Source organism: Nicotiana attenuata, chromosome 2 (genome assembly GCF_001879085.1).
Source record: "Nicotiana attenuata strain UT chromosome 2, NIATTr2, whole genome shotgun sequence".
Classification (NCBI taxonomy): Eukaryota; Viridiplantae; Streptophyta; class Magnoliopsida; order Solanales; family Solanaceae; genus Nicotiana; species Nicotiana attenuata.
Window position 1 is genome coordinate 64,431,144 of NC_031990.1, and position 12,320 is coordinate 64,443,463.

Genomic DNA, 12,320 nt, shown 5'->3' on the forward strand with positions numbered 1-12,320 from the left:
CCCTTACCATTTTAACCCAAAATGACCTACCCTAATCCCTCATTCCCCACTTCTCAGCCGCCTCTGAATCCCTAACTCTCTCAAACTCTCTCAAGCTCTCCAGAACCCTGGCCTCCTCCTACCTCTTTTCAACCGCCTGTCATCGGAATCCATGGCATCTCAGGCCATGGATGGTTGGTACTCACCTACCTTCACCAGTAAGCCATGGTTGTTCGAAGCTTCGAGACCTGACCTCGATGATTCCCTCTCCGATCTTCTCAGACCTTTGATTCCATGGCTTCTCCGGCCATGCTCCGGCATATTCAAGACTCAGGAGCCTGATTCCTGACCTCTCCGACTCAATATCGGACCTTCTTCTCTCATTTCTAGGTTTTCTCCGAAACCCTAAGCTATTCGAGGTTCTTTACATGTCGTTTGCTTAGATCTATGCTATATATATGCTTCACTTATCATTTAAAGTGTTTTTCCCAAAAGTTCTTTTCAAAATCGTTCGTCTTTAATTTTAGGGTTTCTGAAAGGATTTTTTCCACAAATCTTTCTGATTTTTCTTCTTCTTTGCTTTATGTGTGTTGTCTATATCATGCTCGTGTGTTTTATTTTGCTACGCATCTACTGTCTGCCTACTTTTCTTTTTTCTACTGTACATGTTACTCCTATGTTAATCCTGTTATGTTTTCTTTGCTCTTTTACTATATGTGTTTACCATTGAGATTCTTTGATTTTTGTCTTACTAAACTCTGTTCGTATTCTTGCTAAACATGCTTCATCTGCTTTTGTATCATCTCTTTCTTCTGAACTCGTTTAAGGTCCGAGTTTTCTCAAATATGTTCTTCATGATCTTGAATCAGCTTTCTTACTTTGTTGTTCAAACACGCTCTCATATCTGTTTTGTTGAGGCTCTGAAACAAACCTTTGAGTCTGTTTCAATGGCTCGCTTTCTCACCTTTATGTCTGATTCAAGTTGAAACCCTAGGATTTGGGGGTTCCCCTTGGCGATTTTGATTTTGTGTTCGAGTTAGGGTTCCACTTTGGGACCCTGGACTCTCAGACTCATTGTGAGTCTGCAACTGGACTCGTATCCTCTTGCTTACGATTCTAAACCTTTCAATGTTAGAACTATTTCTCTAAGTAACATGGCAATTCTTTTGTTTGATTTATCTGCTTTATATATGAGAAGTTCTTCTTTCAAAAGGGTTTTTTGCCAACTACTAATTGATTTCGAATTCCTTTAATAGTGTTTACTTGATTGTTACTGATTTCCTTTGAATTAAACCTTTCTTTACCCTTTTCCTGACTTGATTCATTCGAGTAAAAGCCTATAACTTTGATTTTACTAGTTTTCTAATTGATTCCCTTTCCTTATTTCACACAAACCGTGTACCATTGGGTTGTTGCCTTAAATAACTGCTATGTATTTACCCTTTATTAAACTGCCTGGAAAATATTTTTTTCAAATCTCTTTCCTTAATTGTTTTTACTCGTTTGAAATCAGAATCCCTTAACTAAAGGGAAATTGATTACAATGTTATTTCCTTACCTTGTTCTTACTTGTTTGCTGCACTATAAAAGGGCTCGACCCTTCAGCACTAAAACAACTAAAAAAAACTAAAAAAAAAACTTTGAACTTTAAACTTTGAACTTTGAACTTTTGAATCCTAAGTTCAATACTCATACTCTCACACGCATACTCTCAATCACAATACTCTTTCACTTCTCTACTCTCTTCTGAGACTTTTGTACTGCTTTGCTTGCAACTTGGCTTTTCAAGACTGCTGTTTTACTTATTTGTTTTCCCTGAAACTGGTATGTCTCGATTTTGATTTCAGCTTCTTCCCTATGTGTTTACTTTACAGTCACTACACTCTTGCCTACTTTGCTGCTCATGTTCTGTATTAAATATGTTACTTTCTTTTATGTTTACTGTTTGTTATAAATTCCCTCATACCCCCATTCGCTTCTATGTGCTGAGTTAAAGTTCATGGCCTGGCAGTATCCAAATTACTGCCCAGGTCTGAACCTGACCTTCAATGGGTCCTAACTCCCAAATTTAGCTAACAGGCTGGTCAGGGGTGTGCCAGCATTCCTAATTGCTGGGCATGACCACTAGCCTGTCATGGCCTTCCCTAACTCCCCCTCTATTGCACTTACACTTACTCTTAGACTCTAAGTTCTGTCCCCCTCCTATGAGCCTTGCCTTGGGGACCTTGAGTTCCCTCTGAACTTGGACATTTGAGAGCTGGCCCTTCCACACTGCACTATAATCTGATCCTGCAATGTATTTGGGTGTAAGCACTGCCTGGAGTTCATGAAGCTCCTTGGAACTTTGACACACCCAAAGATGAGAAAGGCTTTGGAAATCTGATCTTTGGAAGTTGGTTTATTTCATGTTTCAGACTAGGAGTCTAAATTAGGCTCTCTTTGGTTGGAATTTTTAATTTCTGATGTAATTTTTTACTTTTTTTCTGGATTCATTTAGGTTGTAATAATATTGTAATAACTTATGGTGTATAGTAAAAATGGGGGAGGGTCACTCATGTTATGCATATGGGGTAGATATCATGTTTTAGGTCTTTACTTCTGCAATCACAACCTTTTCGTTTATGTATCTGCATATAGAGATCCTGCCTATAAGTTGTTTCATTACTGCATATAGAGATCCTGCCTATAAGTTGTTTCATTACTGCATATAGAAATCCTGCCTATAAGTTGTTCATTTTGTTAGAGATCATGTATATAAGTTTTTGCATTCTTACATTAGAGACCATGTCTATAAGTTTCTGCATTTCTGCATATGCATATATCACTAGGCAAACAATCTCTAGGTTAAAGAATAATCAATCGCATCCTAGATACCATGCTTATAGGATTCCTGCACTTACGTAACCGTTTTAAGAATCAGTAACGCTTAGAATTCATGCCTATAGGAGCAATCGTTTAAATCTGATTCATCCACGAGTCTAAAATTAGTAATAATGTCGTTTAGTATCTGTAGAATTGGTTTATTTCTAAAATCAGTAATCCTTCCTTAAAATCAGTATGCTTTACCCTGTTAGATATCATGCCTATAGGTCTCACCTAGGCAAACCATTAGGTAACTAATTAACTATACCAGTCTTTAATAATTACAACCAGCAGGCAGGCCTAATTTGGACTTCTTATATGAAAATATGTGATAAATCAACCACCCCTTTAACGTTTAAGTTTAATTAAGGACCTAACCAGTACCTGTAAGTCATGCTAAACAATTCGTTGCTTTGAATGAGGAGGCCTATTTGAGCCTTTAACTGTTATGTGATTCCCCTTTTACTGCTTTTATGTGTTTTGTTTGTCGCACTAGACTTTTGTCCTTTTAAAACTCTAAAAAGCCAATCTCCCTTCCCTTTAGGATTAGTAGTCCCAACTGCCTCCGGGATTGATAGGATTGGGGCGGGTAATAGCATGTAATAGGTAATGAGACCATTGCGCGATTTAATACCTTAACGGGGTGGGTAAGGGTAGACATGGATATGATGACCACGCGATAACACCACGTGTATAAATAGTTACCGGGTGTTGTGTGGGGTGATCCATGTTATGTATAAACCTAGGACCCCCTCCCTCTTTATTTGTTTACTTTCTTTTCTTTCTAGAACTTTTCTTTTCAGAAAAGCTGTTAATTTTTTAGTTCTCTAAACTTCTTCTTTTACTTCAATCACTAAAAAAATCTCTTTTAACTATTTGATTTCCAGCACTGTTTCTTCTCCAAACCTCCGCCTCTTTTATTCCCTTTGTTTGATTATTTGTACCAATTATTTGACCCCCTTTTCCTGCACTTATATATTCCTTAAATAATTATGAAATCGCCTATCTCCGAACTTCAGCATGTTATTTAACTTTTATACTTTCCTTGTTTGCAATCGTTATGTGAAAGTCGTCTTGTATGTTTACTTGTTGTTTATACTAAAGTCACAATTATAGCATGGCCGGGAACCACACTACTGGATCTTGGGGGGGTGCCTAACACCTTCCCCCCGAGATAATTTAAAGCCCTTACCCATTCTCTGGTTCTTTTTTTATTTTATTCTTGGTGTCATAATGCACTCAATTATTAGGTGGCGACTCTTCTAAATTGCAAACCCGATTCCCAAAAGGAAAAGAGTTGTCCGCCCAAATGTCATAAACCCGATTTCGCGAGAAAAGGGGGCATCGACACCCTCATTCATCCTTTTTATCATAACTAGGTACCCAAACTAGTTTGGGTTCCTAAATCTAACCCTTAATTTGCATGAGCAGGGAACAGTGAGAGGAAGCAGACTGCGATGGACTATGGACAGTGGATGCTTAAAGCACGCAGCTGAAAACATCATGAATCTCTTCTCACTGAAAGCCCTGCAGGAAGGGAATATATTCTTAAGAAGGAAGTAAAGGGTACATTCTCAAGTGAATGAAAAGGTAGAAAGGTTTGTTTGGCACTCAAGTGGGAACGTGCACTATATGAATGGCCTAAAAAGTGCAGTCACCAATCTGATAACCCGCCAAGTGGTCTCAATGGACGAAGGAAACAAGAACATCCACTCCAACTAAGTATGAATCTCCACAAGCCGGTGGCATGAGATGAGTGAAGTCGCAACCATGGCATGAAGGATTGCTATATGCAAACTTCCCACCTCCGAATAAATAAACTCAGCAGGACCTAGTCCGTGTTCTGCCACACTAAAACTGTCACCTGGACATGAGTTCACAAAATGAAGGAGGAGGGGGAAGAAGGGATCACGCACAATTTCTCAACACTCAAGGACTCCACAGCAAAATGGTATTGCTGAAAGAAAGAACGGAACTGAAAAATGCTGCATGGACAATGCTCATAGTCTGTGGAATCACCAAGAAATTCTGGGCAAAAGCGGTAAAAACTAATTTTTACGTGGAGAACAGGTGTCGGATCAGGTCCCTTCTGAATCAAAACCCACTATGAGCGGCCAAATGGAGGAAAATGCCATGATCTCGACAACCGGAAGGATCAGCTTGGGAAGCTCAATGCAAAAAGACGGAGCGAAGGAATCCTTCTAGGGTACAATCCACAAAACAAGGCCACAAAGTCTCAAACAAAGGGCACACTAAATGGTAGGAGGTGCTCATGAGATATTCAACAAGACACTTCCGGTGATGATCAATATGATGAAATGAGAAAGATGAAGGAGACTGGCGAAAGATAACGCAACATCATCCTCCACGGCTCACAAAGAACCTGGGAAGGAACCTGCTCATTGATCAGATTCATGTGGATGACATCATATTTGGAGCTACAACTAACTCATTATGTGAAGAAATGAGTACGATGGGGGGAACTGAATGTCTTCCTGGGTCTTCAAGTGAAGCAGTCCATAAAGGGAACGTGTATCAGTCAGAAATGCATCAAAGAACTTTTGAAAAGGCTTGACATGGAAGCATGGGAATCAATGGATCTCTACTCTACCTTACTGCCAGCAGGCCAGACATTGTATTCAGTATGGGATTACATGCAAGGTTCCAATCAAATCCTGAGGAATCTCATCTGAAGGCTGCTAAGAGAATTTTGAGATATTTGGGCACACAGAACCTAGTTCTGTACTATCCTTCAGGGGACAATTTTCAACCTTATTGGTTATGCTAACGCTGATTATGCAGGTTATCTGGTGGACAGGAAAAGCACATCTGGAATGGCTCATTTCCTTAGATCATGCTTTATCTCATGGGGTATAAGGAAACAAAACTCAGTAGCTTTCTCAACAGCTGAAGCAGAATATGTTGCAGCTGCCAAGTGATGTGCTCATTCGCTATGGATCAAGCAACTATGTAGAAAAGGGTCTTATTTGTATAAGTTTTTGTTGCACGGAAGATCAGATTGTAGTTATCTTCACAAAGCTCTGAGCAAGGAAAACTTTGAGAAACAAGATGGCATTGGGATTACTTGAACCTAATCGAAAACCTGTTTCTGTTGACATGACTGTGATAGTCACACTATGATAAAATTGGCTAAAGTGTTTTCTGACTAGGCCTAACTCACATCTATACCGCTGCAGGTAAACACACTTGATGATCATAGAAGCTAAAGGTATAGTGTTGAACTTCGGAGGAGAGCTGCAAAAACCCTTTTACAAAAATAGGTTAGGAACCTGGTTCCTGCACCACAGGTTAGTAGTAATGTGTTTTTCGCATGCTTGTTCAAAGAAAATGGATAGCAAAATTAATTCAACCGCCACATTATCCGACGTTTCAGGCCAGTAGTTCTAAACCATTGACTCCCTTTGCATCTTTTTCCTTCAGAACTCTCTACCACTTCTCTCACCATGGCCAACGAATAATCGTCTTTTTCTCTTGCCATCAACATAGCTCCCACATCTCCTCCTCCCTTAACACCATCACCAGAAACCCACTTCTTTACTATCCCTGATACTACTGTACCCATACTGGTTTTCTCCTCATCTCCAGTCACCTCATCTCCAGTCTCACTTCCATGTGTTGCAAACCCTACTTCTCCTCTATTCCTGAATCTCAGGGGGAAGAAACTCCATTCTTAGGGGATAAAAGGACTCTGGTGCTTTTCGAGTCTCCGGTTCATGACACCGTCATAGAAAAACCTATTGAAGAACCTGATTCTCTTTCAGCTGAAATAAACCAGGCAGTTGCAGAAGAAAGAGGCTTTTGAGTCTGCCTTGCAGAAGAGTAAGCAGAGTATTAAGAAAAAGAAAAAGAGGTTGATGAAATGGAGGGAAGCTGTGGTTGATAAACACATTCCAGTGATTGAGGTTTATAAAGATGTTGTGGAGGAACCTAGTTACTTAATGGAAAGATCTACAAAAGGTTGTGGCTGAGAAAGATTTCTTTGAGGGTGACATTATGGCTGTTGCAACCAGGAATGGGAAGTTTATTGAAATATCTAGAAAATAAAAGTGGGAAACTGTGGGAGGACTTGGTTCAATGAAGACCATTCTAAGTGACAGTGGCCTTGGGCAGGAGAGTTAACTTAGAAAACGTCTTGTGAGGTCGCACGTTTGCCCGACAATCTAGGAGATGGCAGGTATGAGACATGTTCTGGACTTAGGCAACTAGTGGAGAACCTGTGGGAGAAACTGCTTGACTAATAGTTGTCTGCAACTGCCCGCATGGACCTAGCTCTCAAAACCATTGTTGCCTCCTCTTCCAAGCCTCCCTTTTCTAGTGCCCCCTAGGATCCTCTCCGTGGCCAGTTATCTTTTGCTCTGATGATTTTATGGCTCTTGTTTTTCTTTTTGTTTGTCTTTTTATGATGGCATGTTGGATTTCATCGTTGCTGCTCCTGTTGAAATAGTCAAATTTCCTATCAATAAAATAGCTCTTGTTTTGCTTGTACAATGCTTGTTTTCCCTTTTGCTTCTCTTTTCTATCATGATTGTGTACACATATGTGGTATGAGTTAACCTTGTTGGACTTCTTTATGCCTTTTTGTCTGATTGTGTTTTTTTGTTGATGCCAAAAGGGGGAAGAATAGAGTCAGGGAGAATTATATGTTAGGGGGGAGAATAGAGTTAGGGGGAACATATGCAGTTGCTGGTACCTTATCTGGTTAAGTCAAATAGTCATCAATGTTAAAAGTTTGTCATCATTAAAAAGGGGGAAATTGATGGGCTTAAGGTCTTTTAATCTATGTTTTGATGATCTACAAACTTTCTGTATGGAACTAGATAAAAGACCAAGAATGATAGTAAAGTGTCATGGGGAACATATGGGAAACATGTGTAAGTAAGGGCATAAAGTCAGGGGGAACCTGTGGTCTCCTGTTATTCAATCTGGTTCTCTGAGCTCTAACTCCTCGTTTTCAATGGTAAGTTTGTCATCATCAAAAAGGGGGAAATTGATAGGCTTTCAATATCTTTGCCTTGTGTTTTGATGATCTAACAAACTTAATGTCAAGAACCAGATAGGGAGCCTGGCTCACTTAGATTACACTGCATCTAACGGATTCCAGCCAAATGTGAACTTGCTACAGTTTCAGGAGGTAGGAAACCATACAAGGACCTGATACTCTTGTGGGTTCCTCACCGGCAGTACAAAGTCAATTGGACACAGCTGGAAATAAAGATTATGCCGCACTGCACTGTTTATAGCGCCCACTCATTCTCTGACCAACTCAAGTGCTCACATCACTTCAAGTGATCATTCTCAAGGTGTACCTACAATGAGTCTATACAAAGCATCATTCAAGTTACTCAACTCAAGACAATCTGGGCGGTGTGCACAAGAACCAGATCGGGAACCTGATCCCTTGGTACTTCTCTGACAGAAGTCCAAGTCAACTATACAGCTGGAACGCAACTGAGTGACTGATCGCAACTGTACAAAGAGGAACACAATAGTGACCTGGTCCCTTAGGGTTCTCTGATAGAAGTACAAGTCAACTACAGCTGGAAAGCAATTGCAGAAAGTGACTGACTGCAACAGTGCAACAGACAGTGCATCAGTCACTTCCCATTGAGATTGGACATCACTAAGGATGTCTTGTGTAGTATAAACCTTATGCTAGTCACAAGTTTCAGGTTCCAACGCTTGCAAACTCAGAAAAGTAAAATATTCTCTCAAGTGTTCAAGAACCTCTCTCAAGAACAAAGCTACTGCAACCTCAAGGACCTGATCCAAGATCGAAGATATTTTAAGTCCTTAGGTTTGTAGAGTCTTTGTAAGTTGTTCTTCATTGCAACTCCTATCCAGCTTTCTTAGAAGCATTGATTAGGTTGAGTCAAAAGAAAAATCCTTTGTAACCATAGGGTGACAAAGTGGCTTGTGGTAGAAACATCACAAGTTAGTCAAAGCCTTTGTAACCGTAGTGTGACAAAGTGGTTTGTGGTGGAAATACCACAAGTTAGTCAAACTCTTTGTAACTAGGATAGTTATAGAGTGGCTTGTGATGAGAGCATCACAAGTTAGTTGAAGTCTTTGCAATCTGAAGTATTGTAAAGTGGCTTGTAATAGGGAGATTGCAAGTTAGTGAAGTTAAAAGCATACAGGTGTAGGTCGTGGTTTTTTGATCCCCTTATGTGAGATTTTTCCACGTAAAAATCCACGGCCTTATTTACATTCAGCTTTACTAGCATTCACTGCAGAACCCGATAAAGGACCAGGTACTGTGCTTTTTGGTGGACTCACACAAACTTAACACAGTACCAAACTGATAAAGGACCAAATCCCTATACAGTTTGGTTCATCAGTAATTTTAGAGGAAACACATAGAGAACCCGGTTCTCTATACAGTTTGGTGGACGCACAGTCACTAACAGGAAGCATAGCCCCTACTATATTGGGCCATATAGAATCCTACAAAAGATCGGTCAAATATCTTATGAGTTGGAGTTGCCACCAGAATTAGCGGTGGTATAACCAGTATTTCATGTATCATGTTATAACATTCAAGTTTCCAGTACTCAAATACTCATGCCAGTTCAGTACTCAAATACTCATGTCAATTCAGTACTCAGATACTCATGTCAATTCAGTACTCAGATACTTATGTCAGTTCAATACTCAACTACTCTTGTTAGTCCAATACTTAAATATTCATGCCATCTTAGTACTCTGATATTGATGTTAGTTCAATACTAAATTATTCATATCAAATCAATATTCATATATCTATGTTAGTTCAGTATTCACGTATCTATGGCAGACCAATATTCAGTAAATGCAGTAGCCATTCAGTTCAATATCTCAACATTTCAATAATCATGTATTCATTCAGTTTAGTACGCAAGTGTTAATGAAAGTTCATGTTTCCACCAAACCCGTTTAAGGTCCGGATTTAGCAGAAGTTACAGTCAGGACAATCATTCGAGGACGAATGATCCCAAGAGGGAGATGATGTAACACCCCATACATTCGGACTAGGTGTGGATATGTTAAATGGGTATTAATTTGATATTTTAGACATATGAAGTTCTATAGGGATGATTATTGAAGCAAGCAGTTGTTTTGGAATCAAGATGGAGAGTGAGGTTCATAAGATTCGACAAAATCGACTAAGTTTACAAGAGATCCGTATTCCAGCAACAGTTAGTGAAAATGTGTAAGGAATTTGGAGAAATTCAAAAGATGAAAGTTGTTTGCCTTTGAAATAGCTTTCCAGCGATATATTATGTAGCCTGAATGGATCTCTGTGCAAAACGTTATGCACATTTTACAGAACAGTGTGCAATATGTGCGCCCCGAGCGCGGCCGCGCTCCTCCTGTGGCAGTATTACTGCCATATTGCGCAGTCAGGAGCGTGGTCAGGCCTACAGGTGCGCGGGGGCGCTCATGGGGGGGTCTTTTTAAAGCCCTACTTCGTCCCCCACAGCCCCAAAACATAAAAACTTGCTCTAGAAAGGGAAACTCTCAAAAACCTAACTTCTTAAGGGTCCCTCCACCACCCAAGGTAAGTTCTAATTGTGATTCTAAGATAATTTCAATTTCCTTACATCTTATTAACATGGGTAAACCCTCCAAATCATTAGATATTTGATTGGGGCATCATTTTTGAGAGAAGGAACCCTAGAACTCGAATTCAAGAAGATTGAACGTCAAGAAGGTAATATCTTCACCCTCTAATTGATTGTAGCGTTGGATTAATGATTGTAGACTACAAGTTCATGAGATATGAGTTGATGGGTTTGCTAGAAAAGCATGAACAAGTATAGGTTTGGCTTGTTGATTGTTGATTATTGTTTAAGGGTGTTGTTTATCTTATGGGTGAAGAATGACATTGATTATAAGAAATTTGAGATTTTAGAATTTATCTAGGACCAAGAGAATGGCTTGTTGGGCGTAGAAATACCATTGATAAGGACTATTAAGCTTTATGTCACCATGTGTTTGAGAAAATGCTTACGTGACTAAAACATGAGAATTATTGCTAATATGGAATCCCTTTGACTTGTATTGATATCGATTAAAGTTGAAAGGGTTGGCGGATGTTGTATTACGCTCAAGAGCAGGAAATTAAGGTATGTGAGGCTAACTCTCTATGTTTTGGAAATTTAATGATTCTCCCTACACTACGTTTCTTTTACGACGTTACCAATTGCTCAGAAATATAGTTAAGCCTAGTTCCTTGAATAGTTGTAGAACTTCTATTCTCTAGCTTCATAACTCATTCACCACTTCTGAACGTTGTGAGCTCGGTGCGAATTCAATATAGACTTGGGTTTGATGCCCCCGAGTCTTAATATAGATTACTCAGTATGCCATAAACAGTTGAAGTTTCAGTGTTCATAATCAGTTCAAGAATACATGTCTCAATCTAGTCCTGTTCAGTATTCCAGTGTTATGTAACTCTGTGTGATCCAGTATTCCAGTATCATGTAACTCAGTGTGATTCAGTATTTCACTATCATGCATTGCAGTTTGATTCTCAGTTCCTGAATGTTGAACACCTGTATTTGGGCCTGAGGCCGTAGTTTATGCTTTATGCATGTTTGGGCCTAAGGCCGTAGTTTATGCTTTATGCATGTTTGGGCCTGAGGCCGTTGTTTATGCATTTTTGGGCCTGAGGCCGTAGTTATGTATGCTTATACTTGCGCCTGAGGCCGTAGCTTGTGCACATATATATTGGGCCTGAGGCCGTAGCTTATTCAGATAAACAGGTTGTTCATCATTCAGAAGAGGGAGTATTCATATCCTTACTTCCTTTGTTCAGTTCTAGTTATCAGTTATCATTTCAGTTACCAGTTATCAGTTCAGTTATCAGTTATCATTTCAGTTTCTGTTTCAATAGTATCATTCAGTACCAATATCAATTCTTAGTTATCAGCTTAGTTTCAGTTTCAGCATTTATAATTCTTTCTTTCAGTTGCTTTACATACCAGTGCAATTCAAATGTACTGGCGTCCCTTTTTCCCGGGGCCTGCATCTCATGATGCAGGTAATGATTTATAGGTTGATGATTCAGAGCGCTAGGATTCTCGTACCAGCTATTTGGTGATCCCAGTTATTTCGGGGCATTATCATTGCTTTACAGTCTTTCAGTATTTACAGACAGTCAGTGTTTTCAGTACTTCATTAGAGGCGTCATAGACAAGAGTAACCGTTAGACAGAGTCTCAGGCTTTTCATGTTAAGCTATGTTGGCTGCAAATATGTTTCAGAATTGTATTAGTATTTCCGCATTCTGATTTATATCATCCAGACTTTTAGTATATCAGCATGTGTTCGTTTATCTTCCGCATTCAGTATGTTATGATATCACATGTTGATTCAGCCAGCCAGTTGGTTCGCTCGGTCACATATAGTCAGGCACCGAGTGTCGTGTTACGTCCAGGCCCAGGTTCGGGGCGTGACATTTTCAGTACTCCCTCCGTC